We start from the raw sequence: 10,915 nt of genomic DNA, 5'->3' as shown, positions 1-10,915 counted from the left end.
CAAGGCATACTTATTTATGAAAGTTGAGAACAGGGCCTATCTCTCGCAGCTCCACAAGGCCTGTGGACTTAGCTTTTAACTCCCTAATACTAGATTCCTGACGAAGTTGTATGAGAGGCAAGTGGCAAGCTGTACCCAGAAGGCTTGTTTCTCTGTGTACAATACAGTGCTTTCCATGGAACCTCCTAACCTAGAATGAAGCTAGCTTCTAATTCCATGGGGAGAGGCTAGTTGAAAGATGTGTTCAATGTATACTTATTTCTGAGTGTTGAACACAGCCAGTCCCTCATGGCTCCACAATACCTGTGGATGGTTACCTGTGGTAATCACCTAACTCCCTTATGTTAGATGATTGTCAGAATTCTGTGAGAGCAAGTGGCAAGCTGAAGACCTAGAAGGCTTGTGTATCGAAGTTAAATACAGTGCTTTCCATTCAACCTCTAGATGAAGAGGTGACCTTCAAACTCCCATAGGAGCAAGGCTTCTTGAGAGCTGGATTCAAGGCATATTTATTTATTAAAGTTTTGAACAGACCTGTACCTTGCAGTTCCACACTCCCTGTGGACTCAGCTTCTACCTCCCTATTGTTAGATGCCTGACAAAAGCTGTGTGAGAGGCAAGTGGCAAGCTGCAGACTAGGAAGGCTTGTGTCTCCGAGTCAATACAGTGCCATGGAACCTCCTTACCTAGAGTGGAGCGAGCTTCAAACTCCCATAGTAGCAATGCTAGTTGAGAGCTGGGTTGAAGGCATGTGTTACTTAATTCTTAGAGTTTAGCCACGTGCTGTCCCTCATGATTCCACATGCTTCTGGACTTAATTTCTAACTCCCTTATGTTATTTGCTATCAAAAACTGTGAGAGATGAGAGACAAGCTGCAGACCAGGAAGTCTGGTGTCTCTGAGTTCAATACAGCACTTTCCATGGAACCTGCTGACCTGAGTGGAGTGAGCTTGAACTCCCATAGTAGTCAGGCTAGCTGAGAGCTGGGTTCAAGGTATACTTATTTCTTAGATTTTAGCACATATGCTTTCCCTCTTGGCTCCACATGCTTGTGGCCTTAACTTCTAACTCCTTTTTGTTAGATGGTGTTACAAACTGTGAGACACAAGAGGCAAAATGTAGACCAGGAAGTCTGGTGTCTCCGAAGTGAGTATAGCACTTTCCATGAAACCTCCTCACCAAGAGTGAAGCTAGCTTCCAACTCCCATAGGAGTGAGGCTAGTTGAAAGCTGGATTCAAGGCATACTTATATCTGATACTTGAGCACACTTGCTGTACGTCCAGGCTCCACATGCCTGTAGAATTAAATTCTAACTCCCTCAACTTAAGATGCTGTCAGAAGCTGTGGGAGAGACAAATGGCAAGCTGCAGGCCTAAAGGCATGTGTTTCCGAGATCAATACAGCACTTTGCATGGAATCTCCTCACCTACAGTGGAGCTACTTTCTAATTTTTATAGGAGAGAGGCTAGTTGAAACCTGGTTTCAAAGCATACATATTTTTGAGAGGTGAACACAGGTGCTGTCCCTCACAGCTCATCCCTGTGAACTTAGCTTCTAAATCGCTTATGTTAGATAGTAATCAGAAGCATTGTGAGAGGCAAGTGGGAAGCTCTAGGCTGAGAAATCTTTTATCTCCCAGGGCAACACATTGCTTTCCAGGAAACCAACTCACCAAGAATGGAGCTGGATTCTAACTCCCATACTAGCGAGGCTAATTGAAAAGCTGGCTTCAAGACATACTTATTTCTGAATGTTGAGCACATGGCCTATCTCTCAGGGTTTCACACTGCATGTGGAATTAGCCTCTAACTCCCTATGTTACACGCCTGACAGAAGTTGTGTGAAGGGAGTGGCAGGCTACAGACAAGGAAGGCTTGTGTCGCCGAATTCGATACTGTGCTTTCCATGTAACCACCACACCTAGAATGGAGCTATATTCTAACTCCCATAAGAACAAGGCAAGTGGAAAGTTGGCTGCTGCAAGAGACAGCGCATTTGCTCTCCTCTCAGAAATCAATAGGACTTCAAACCAGCTCTCAACTAGTGCAATATGCTACAGAAATCAGAAGGTAGTTCCATTCTGCACTGCATTGAACTCAGAGATCTAAGAGATCCAGGCTGCACGTCCCCCTTGCCTCTAATGCAAGTTCTGACAAGCAACTAACATAAGGGCATTACAAGGTGAGTGCACAGAATGGAGGTGGGAAAGACGGTTCACTTGCTCACCTCGTAGAAAGAAGTAGGCCCTGAGGCGAGCTTTCAATGAGCCCCTCTCCTATGGGAGTTAGGTGCTAGATGGATTCTAGGGGAGGATGTTCCACGGAACGAAGTGTATTGCACTTAGAGATGCAAGCCCCCTGGCCTGCAGATTGCCATTTGTTGTCACACATCCTGTGACAATCATCTAACGTAATGGAATGATTCGATAAGTCACAGATTGTGTGGGCCTGTGAGGGACAGCCCAGGTGCTCATCTCTCAGAAGTATGTCTAGAACCCATCTCTCACGTAGCCTCCGTCCTATTGGAGGTAGAACATAGGTCCATTGTAAGGGACATGGTTTCATGGAAAGCAGTGCCCTGAATTGGAGACACAATCCTCAGGTGTCTGCTGCTCCCTCCTTGCCTCACACATGTCTTTTGACAATCATCTCACAAAAGGGAATTTAAATCGAAAACGACAAGCAGTATGGCATTCTGAGGAGCAGTTCATCTTCTCAACTCTCAGAAAGGAGTATGTCTTGAAAGCAGCATGCAACTAGCCCCTGTCTTATGGGGGTTAGAAGCTACTTCCATTATAAGTGGGGAGGTTGCATGAATTGTGCTGTAGTGAACTGAAGACACAAGGGAAGCCAGGCTGGAGCTGACCATTGCCTCTCACACAGGATCTGACAAGATCTAACAGAAGGGAGTAAGACCCTATGTCCACAGGGGGTGTGAAGCTGTGAGGAATAGTCTTTCAGCTCAGCACTCAGAAATAAGCAGGCCTAGCAGAATGCTTTAAAATAGCTTCTCTCCTCTAACGGTTAGAAGCTAGATCGATTCCAAGCGAGGAAAGCAATAAACATGCTGAATTGCACACAGACATACAACCCTTTGTGACCTCCAAAATACTGCTTGCTGTCAAACTGTTAAGTCAAGTATCTAAAGTACCACAGTTTGACACTAACCCAAAGGAAGTGTGCAGCTATGACTTCCGGGCCATTTGCTCAACTCTCAGAAGGAAGAATGCCTTGAGCGCAACTTTCATCTCGCCTTGCTCCTATGGTAGTCGGAACCTATCACATTGTAGGGGAGAAGGCTCTCTATGGAACACCTACTATTGAGATAGGAGACACAAGGCTTCCAGAACTGCACCATGCACATGCTTCCCAACAGGTTTGTGACCGGCATGTAACTGAAGGGATTTAGATGCCCTTGTACAAGCAGTGTGGATCCGCGTCAGACAGGCACTGGACTCAACTCTCATTAGTGAGAACTCCTTTAAAGGAGGTTTCAGCTAGCCTCCCATCTGTGGGAGTTGGAGGCGACTTCCATTCTCAGTGACGAGGGTCCATGGCTAGAGCCGTATTGAACCGAGGGTCTATGGCTAGAGCCATATTGAACCACAGTTCCGCCCACAGTGGGGTCCCACATCTTGGCTGTGGGCAGGCGGGGTACAATCAGCACTTAGCCCTTCACCCTGAAGGCTGTGGGTCCCGGGGGAGGGTCCTGTCCCCACGCCGGGTGGGAAGGGGATACAGGCACCCTCCCACATCCTCAGTTCCCATCCTTGGGCCCTGCAGGCCTTCCGCCCTTCTAGGCAGACTGGGAGTCACAGATGTCCCCCCGACCCCCAGAGTTCACAGCCTGGGGTTGCACTTAAGAACATATGAGGGGCTCCTGGGTGGTTCAGTTGGTTCCACATCGACTCTTTAGTTTGGCTCAGGTCAGGATCTCAAGGTTGTGGTGTGTAGCCTCGCGTGGGGCTCAGGCTCTGGTGGGTGAGGAGTCCGCTCCAGGTTCCCCCTCTCCCTCCACCCCTCCCCACTGCACCCTCTCTCAAGTAAATCTTCTAAAAATTAACATGAAGACATGTGAGCATCTTTATCCCCTCTGCAGATGTGCCTTCGTGTGTAACGACCATGTAAATGCCTTTCACGGGCCCACTGAGAGTCCTATCAGAAACCCCTTTTCCTTGATATTTATTGAAGTCCAGTCGACACACAATGTGACAGTAGTTTCAGGGCTACAACTAGTGACTTGACAATTCTGTGCCTTACTCAGCTCCCCCCACGAGAAGTGGAGTCACCGTCTGTCCCCATACAAAGTTGTCACAACAGTACTGACTCTATTCCCTAGGCTGTACTTTCTAAATTTCTGTGACTTATTTATTTGAGAACCAGACACTTATAGCTGTTACTATTGTTCATCTATGTTGCCCATGTCCTATCCACGGCCCCTCTGTCCATTGGTCAGCAGGATCTATCACAGTAACCAGAGAAAGGACATGGGGCAGCCCGGGTGGTTCAGCAGTTTAGCGCCTGCCTTTGGCCCAGGGCATGATCCTGGAGTCCCGGGATCGAGTCCCATGTCGGGTTCCCTACATGAAGCCGCCTTCTCCCTCTGCCTGTGTCTCTGCCTCTCTCTCTCTCTCTGCCTCTCTCTCTCTGTCTCTCAAGGATATATAAATAAAATCTTTTTAAAAAAGAAAAACAAGAGAAAGGACAAAAAGCATATGATCCTCTCAAGAGTTGCAGAAAAAGCATTTGACAAAATACAACATCAAAAGCATAGTGGGTTTTGAGGAAATGTCTATCAACAGAATAAAGGCCGCTAGGAAGGCCGGCAGCTGACGTCATCCTCAAGGGTGAAAACCTGAAATAGTCTCCCTTGAGCAGGAGCAAACCAAGGAAGTCCCCTCTCAGCACTGGAAGTCCTACCGTAGTCAACAGACAGGAAACAGAAAAGGTTCCACAGCTGTAAGGGGGATGTCAGACTGTCCCTATTTGCTGAAGATGTGGCATTAGAAACAGGAAACCCGAGAGACTCCACCAAAAACTGTTAGAACTAATGAGTGAATTCAGTAAAGTTGTGGGACACAAAATGAACAGAGATCAGTAGCCTTGCTATGTCCCAACAATGAGCACTCAGAAAGGAAATTACGGACATGACTCCCTTATCAGGAGCATCCAAAAGAACAAAATAATTAGACTGAACCAAGGGAGTGCAAGACTTGTACACTGAAAATACAAGACTTTGGGAGGACATCCTGGGCTCATGGGGTTGGAGCCTTCATCTTGTTAAAATGTCCACAGTTCCAGAAGCCACCTGCAGTTCCAATGTCATTAATATCAAAATCATGGTGGCCGATTTTCGAAATAGAAAAAGCACTCGTAACATTCGTCCGCCCCCACAAATGACCCTGGACAGCAAATCAGTATAGGAGAAGCAGGACAGAGCTGGACACAGCACTTTCCTATTTCAAACGATGTCACAGAGACACAGGATAAAGCAGTGTGGTTCTCGGGCCCCGGCTGGCTCCGTTGGTTAAGCATCTGACTCCTGACTTCACCCTTGGTCTTGATCTCGGGGTCATGAGTTCTAGCCCTGTGCTGGGCTGTGGACGAGGCATGGAGCCTACTTAAACAAACCAAACCCACAGGGGTGTGGTTCTGGCATAAGCTGAAGGAGCAGAATAGAGAGCCTGGAAGAAAATGCACTCCAATACCGTCAACTGACTTTTTAAACATAATTTAATTTAAACCCAATTAATTAACAGTATAGTGTATTATACTTTCAGAGGTAGAATTCAGGGATTCACCAGTTGGAAATAACACCAGAGCTCATGACATCACGTGCCCTCCTTCATGCCCCTCTACCAGTTACCCTGTCCCTCCACTCCCCTCCCCTCCAGCGACCCTCAGTTTGTTTCCTGTGATTGAGTCTCTTTTTCCTCCATGTCTGTTTTCATCTTATTTGTTTTTCCTTCCCTTCACAGATGCCCATCTGCTGTGCTTCTTTAATTTCACCTAGGAATGAAACCATATGGTAATTTTCTTTCCTGACTGACTTATTTTACTTAACATGATCCCACTAGTTCTATCGACGTCATTGCAAATAGCAATATTTCCTTCTCTTTGATAGCTGAGGTTGGATAATAGCCAAGGAGCCTAGAGAATTTAAAGTAATTAGAAGAGTAATTAAATTTAAGCCCCTGTATAGTAAGGTTTAGTTCTAGTGTCAGGATGAAACCCAAGAGAGTTACTGCAAGGGCTATTATTTTTAGATAATGAGGCATAGTTATCTGTGGGATGGTAGTGGGTGTGATGCTGTGGGAGATAATGTATCCTGCAAACACACTTCCGATAAGGAGTCGTTTAATAGAGTTAATTAGGAGAGGATTGTTCTCGTTGATAAGGATTATAGGGGAGAAGCGGGGCTGGCCTAGTAGTGCAAAGAATATAATTCGGGTGCTATAGGCAGCGGTTAGGGATGTGGCAACGAGTGTAATTAAGAGGGCTCAGGCGTTGGTATTCGACGTGTTAGCGGACTCGATGATTAGGTCTTTGGAGTAGAATCCTGTAAGAAAAGGTATACCTGTTAATGCGAGGCTTCCGACAATCAGAGAAGTTGTGGTGAAGGGGAGGACTTTAAATAGACCGCCTATTTTTCGAATATCCTGTTCATCATTTAGGCTGTGAATAATTGACCCTGAACATATGAATAACATGGCTTTAAAAAATGCGTGAGTGCAGATGTGTAAGAAGGCCAGGTAAGGTTGATTAATGCCAATTGTTACTATTATTAGGCCTAGTTGACTTGAGGTAGAGAATGCTACGATTTTTTTGATATCGTTTTGTGTGAGGGCGCAAATTGCAGTGAATAGTGTAGTAATAGCTCCTAAGCATAGGGTGAGGGTTTGAATAGTTTGATTATGCTCTATTAGTGGGTGAAAGCGGATGAGAAGAAATACTCCTGCTACAACTATTGTGCTTGAGTGAAGTAGAGCTGATACAGGGGTGGGGCCTTCCATGGCTGAGGGGAGTCATGGATGTAAGCCGAATTGGGCAGATTTACCAGTAGCTGCTAGTAGTAGGCCAAGCAGTGGTAAATTAAAATTATTGTTTGTTGTAATGAAGATTTGTTGAAGGTCTCATGTGTTTAAGTTTAATAGAAATCATGCTATAGTTATAACGAAGCCTACGTCTCCAATACGGTTATAGAGGACGGCTTGTAGGGCGGCTGTGTTTGCATCAGTTCGGCCGTACCATCATCCAATAAGTAGGAATGATATGATGCTGACTCCCTCTCAGCCAATGAATAGTTGAAATATGTTGTTTGCAGTAACTAAGATTATTATAGTAATGAGGAATAAGAGAAGGTACTTGAAAAATCGGTTAATATAGGGATCAGAGTGTATGTACCATATAGAAAATTCTATGATAGACCACGTGACAAAAAGGGCTACAGGTACAAAGATTATTGAGAAGTAATCTAATTTGAAGCTTATGGATAGTTTTATAGTCTGGATTGTTATTCAATGTCAGTTTGAAACAACTGTTTCCTGTCCTGAGTAGATAAATATTATTGTGGGGATTATGCTGATTATGAATGCGTAAGAAGTAGCGGTTTTTACATAGTATGGGTATAGCTTATTTTTGTAGAGTTTAGTAGAGGTTAAAATGATAGGTAAAGTAAGAATAATTAGGGCTGTGATTATGCATGAAGTAAATATATTTATTACTTTTATCTGGAGTTGCACCAATTTTTTGGTTCCTAAGACCAATGGATTACTTCTATCCTATAAAAGTTGAAAAAGCCATGTTTTTATACATGGGAGCATGAATTAGCAGTTCTTGCAGTACTCTTTCGGTAAGCAAAAAGGTTTGAGCTTTTATTATTAGATTCACAATCTAATGTTTTTGTTAAACTATGCTTACAGTAGATGGGGCCGAGGATAATTTTAGGATTAAGGGATAGAAGGAGTAGAGGCAGTAGATGCAGAGTTATTAGGGTATTTTCTCGTGTGAATGATGGTTTAATATTTTTGATATGGTGAGAATATTTACCACGTTGTGTAGTGATTAACATATAGAGTGAGTATAGAGCGGTAATGATGATGTTAACTCCCATTAGAATAATAGTGATGTTGGATCACCATTCTTATCATCCATCTATCAATCTATCTATCTATCATCTATGACCATCATCTATCTCCCATCCTCTTTATCCATCAGCTGCCCGAGGGCACCGAGGCTCCTCCCACAGTGTGGCTACTGTGGACCCTGCTGCTGTGGACATTGGGGTGCAGGTGTCCCGAGTCTCACTGCATCTGTATCTTCGGAGTGAGCTCCAGGCCGTGCACCTGCGGGTCGCAGGGCGGCTCTATTTGTAACTTCCTGAGGAGCCTCCACACTGTTTCCAGGGCGGCTGCACCAGGTCCCGCCCACAGTGGAAGAGGGTTGAGTGAGTTTTGCAGGACGTGGTAAAAGTTTAGTCCACATTTCATTTCGCGTCCTGTGGGCTCCATTCATTGTCCTTAAGTATTTCTGGGGAAGCCGGGTGTTGGGCTCCGTTTCAGTGAGACGTTTCTGAAGCTCACAGACCTCAGCTGGAGCCTGGAAGGAGGCAGGTGCGGCCCCGTGTGGGGGCGCCGCCTCCTGCATGGCCTCCTGCAGCGCCAGAGCATCCCGCAGGGGGCGCCCGAGCCCAGGCCACGCCCAGGGGGCGCCCTTGCGCAGTAGGCATTGTCCAACTGCACTTACCAGAGCCGGCCTGTGCTGGGGAGGCCTGAGGAGGACGTGGGGAGGCGTCCACGCTGATGAGCCCCAGCCTCCTCAGGACCCGCGGTGAGGCTTCAGGGGGACATTGGGCCGCGTTCATGCCGACAGGAGCCCCGGTCTCCTCAGGACCCACGGGGAGGCTTCAGGAAGATGTGGCACTGGGTCCACTCTGGCAGGAGCTCCCGGGCCCCTCACGACATAAGTTGAGGCTTCTGGAAGATGGGGGCCGCATCCACGGTGACAGGAGCCCCGGCCTCCTCAGAACCTGCGGTGACGCTTCGGGAGGCCATGTGGGGCCACGTCCACACAACAGGACGCTGACCTCCTCAGGACCCCCAGTGTAGAGTTTGGGAAATATGGGGATGCGTCCATGCGGACAGAAGACCCCAGCCTTGTCAGGGCTTGTGGTGAGGCGTAAGAAAGATGTGGGTGCCGCATCCACACTGACAGGAGTCTCCGGCCTCCTCAGGTCCCACTGTGAAGGTTTGGGAAGATTTGGGGCCACATCCATGCTGACAGGAGCCCCCAGCCTCCTCAGGTCTTATGGTGAGGCTTGAGGAAAATGTGGGGCCACGTCAACACTGACAGGACACCCGTCCTCCTCAGGACCTGCACTGTGGCTTCGGGACATATGGGGCTGCGTCTATGCTGACAGGAGCCCACAGCCTCCTCAGGACCCACGGTGAGTTTTCGGGGGGACGTGGGGCTATGTCCAGGCTGACAGGAGCCCCCGGCCTCCTGAGGACCTGCTGTGAGGCTTCCAGAGGATGTGAGGCATAGTCCACAGTGACAGGAGATCTGGTGTCCTCAGGACCCGCTGACTATGACTCAGGAACACGTGGGGCCATGTCCGCACTCACAGGAGCCCAGCTTCCTGAGGACCCCCTGGAAGACTCTGGAGGTGCCGTTGGGGGCCACGTCCACATCAGAAGGGACTCCTCAGAACCACAGGGTAAGTGAATGGGTAGAATGAATGGTAGGGTCAGGGGAGGGGAGGCAGTTGGTGGTTAGGGCTAGGTTAGATGTTAGGGGTTAGTGATTATGCTTATGGTTACGGATTAGAGGTTAGGGTGAGGGATAAGGGTAAGGGTGAGTGGTTAGGAGTTAGGATGGGGGTTAGGGGTTAGGGAAAGGGGTTAGTGTTAGGGACAGGATTTAGAGTTAGGGTTAGGGTTTAGGCATTGGGGATTAGGGCTGGAGGTTTGGAGTTGGGGTTAGGGTTATGGTTAGAGTTAGGTTTGGGCTTAGGTTTGCAGTTAGGGTTAGGGGTTAGGGTTAAAGTTAGGGCTAGGTTTAGGGTTAGGGCGAGGGTTAGGGTTAGTGTTTGGTTAGGGGTTAGGGTCAGGTCAGGGTCAGGATCAGGGTACGGTTTTGGAAAAGGGTATGAGATAGGGTTAGGAAGTGGGTTAGGGGTTAGTTTTAGGGTAGGGGTTAGGGTACAGTTTGGGGTATGAGATAAGGTTAGTATTAGAGGGTTAGGGTAGGGTACAGGTTAAGGTTAGGAACAGGATTTGAGTACATTAAGTTAAGGTTAGGGTTAGAGGTTAGAGTTAGGGTTAGATTTAAGGTAGGGGTCAGGGTTAAGGGTTTAGAATAGGTTTAGGAGCTAGGGTGAGGGTTGGCAGGAAGGTTCAGTGAATGTGTTTCGGTCTTGGGGTTTGCGTTTGGTTTTTGATTAGTGATAGGTCTTGTTTAAGGGTTAGGTTAACATTAGGCTTAAGTGTAGGGTTAGGGTTATGTCTGTGTATGGTTAGAGTTTGGGTCTTGGCATGTGCCTGCACTGGGACTCCTAGTATCTTTGGCTGTTTAGTCTTATGCATTCTTTTAGGTTTTGGGTTCAAAGATAGCCTGACTCCACCAAGTCAGTGGCCTCCCCAGAGAATCAAAATCCAGGCTTCTGCTGGGGTGAGAATAGACATAGCAGGCTTCTCCTGAGCTGAGCTAAGGAGGGGATTTGTGGCTCTAAATACTCTATATTTGGATTTTCAGTTGCCTTTCTGATTTTATCTCTTGTGCGCACATGATTCATCAATACTACCAATTATTTTAAAGTTTTACTTGAATTCCTATTTGTAAACACAGTATGATATAGTTTCAGGTTTACCACATACTGAATCAACCCTTGGATACAACGCCTGGTACTGGTCACAG

General features: G+C 47.0%; 1 pseudogene; it reads right to left on the bottom strand.

Moving 5' to 3' along the window:
* Window positions 1–6,060: 6,060 nt before the first annotated feature.
* Window positions 6,061–8,864, bottom strand: LOC119877753 (annotated as a pseudogene).
* Between the last annotated feature and the right edge of the window lie 2,051 nt (window positions 8,865–10,915).

This window comes from Canis lupus, chromosome 30 (genome assembly GCF_011100685.1).
Source record: "Canis lupus familiaris isolate Mischka breed German Shepherd chromosome 30, alternate assembly UU_Cfam_GSD_1.0, whole genome shotgun sequence".
NCBI classification, from domain to species: Eukaryota; Metazoa; Chordata; class Mammalia; order Carnivora; family Canidae; genus Canis; species Canis lupus.
The sequence above is the reverse complement of the archived record's forward strand: the minus strand, read 5'-3'. Positions and strand labels throughout refer to the sequence as shown.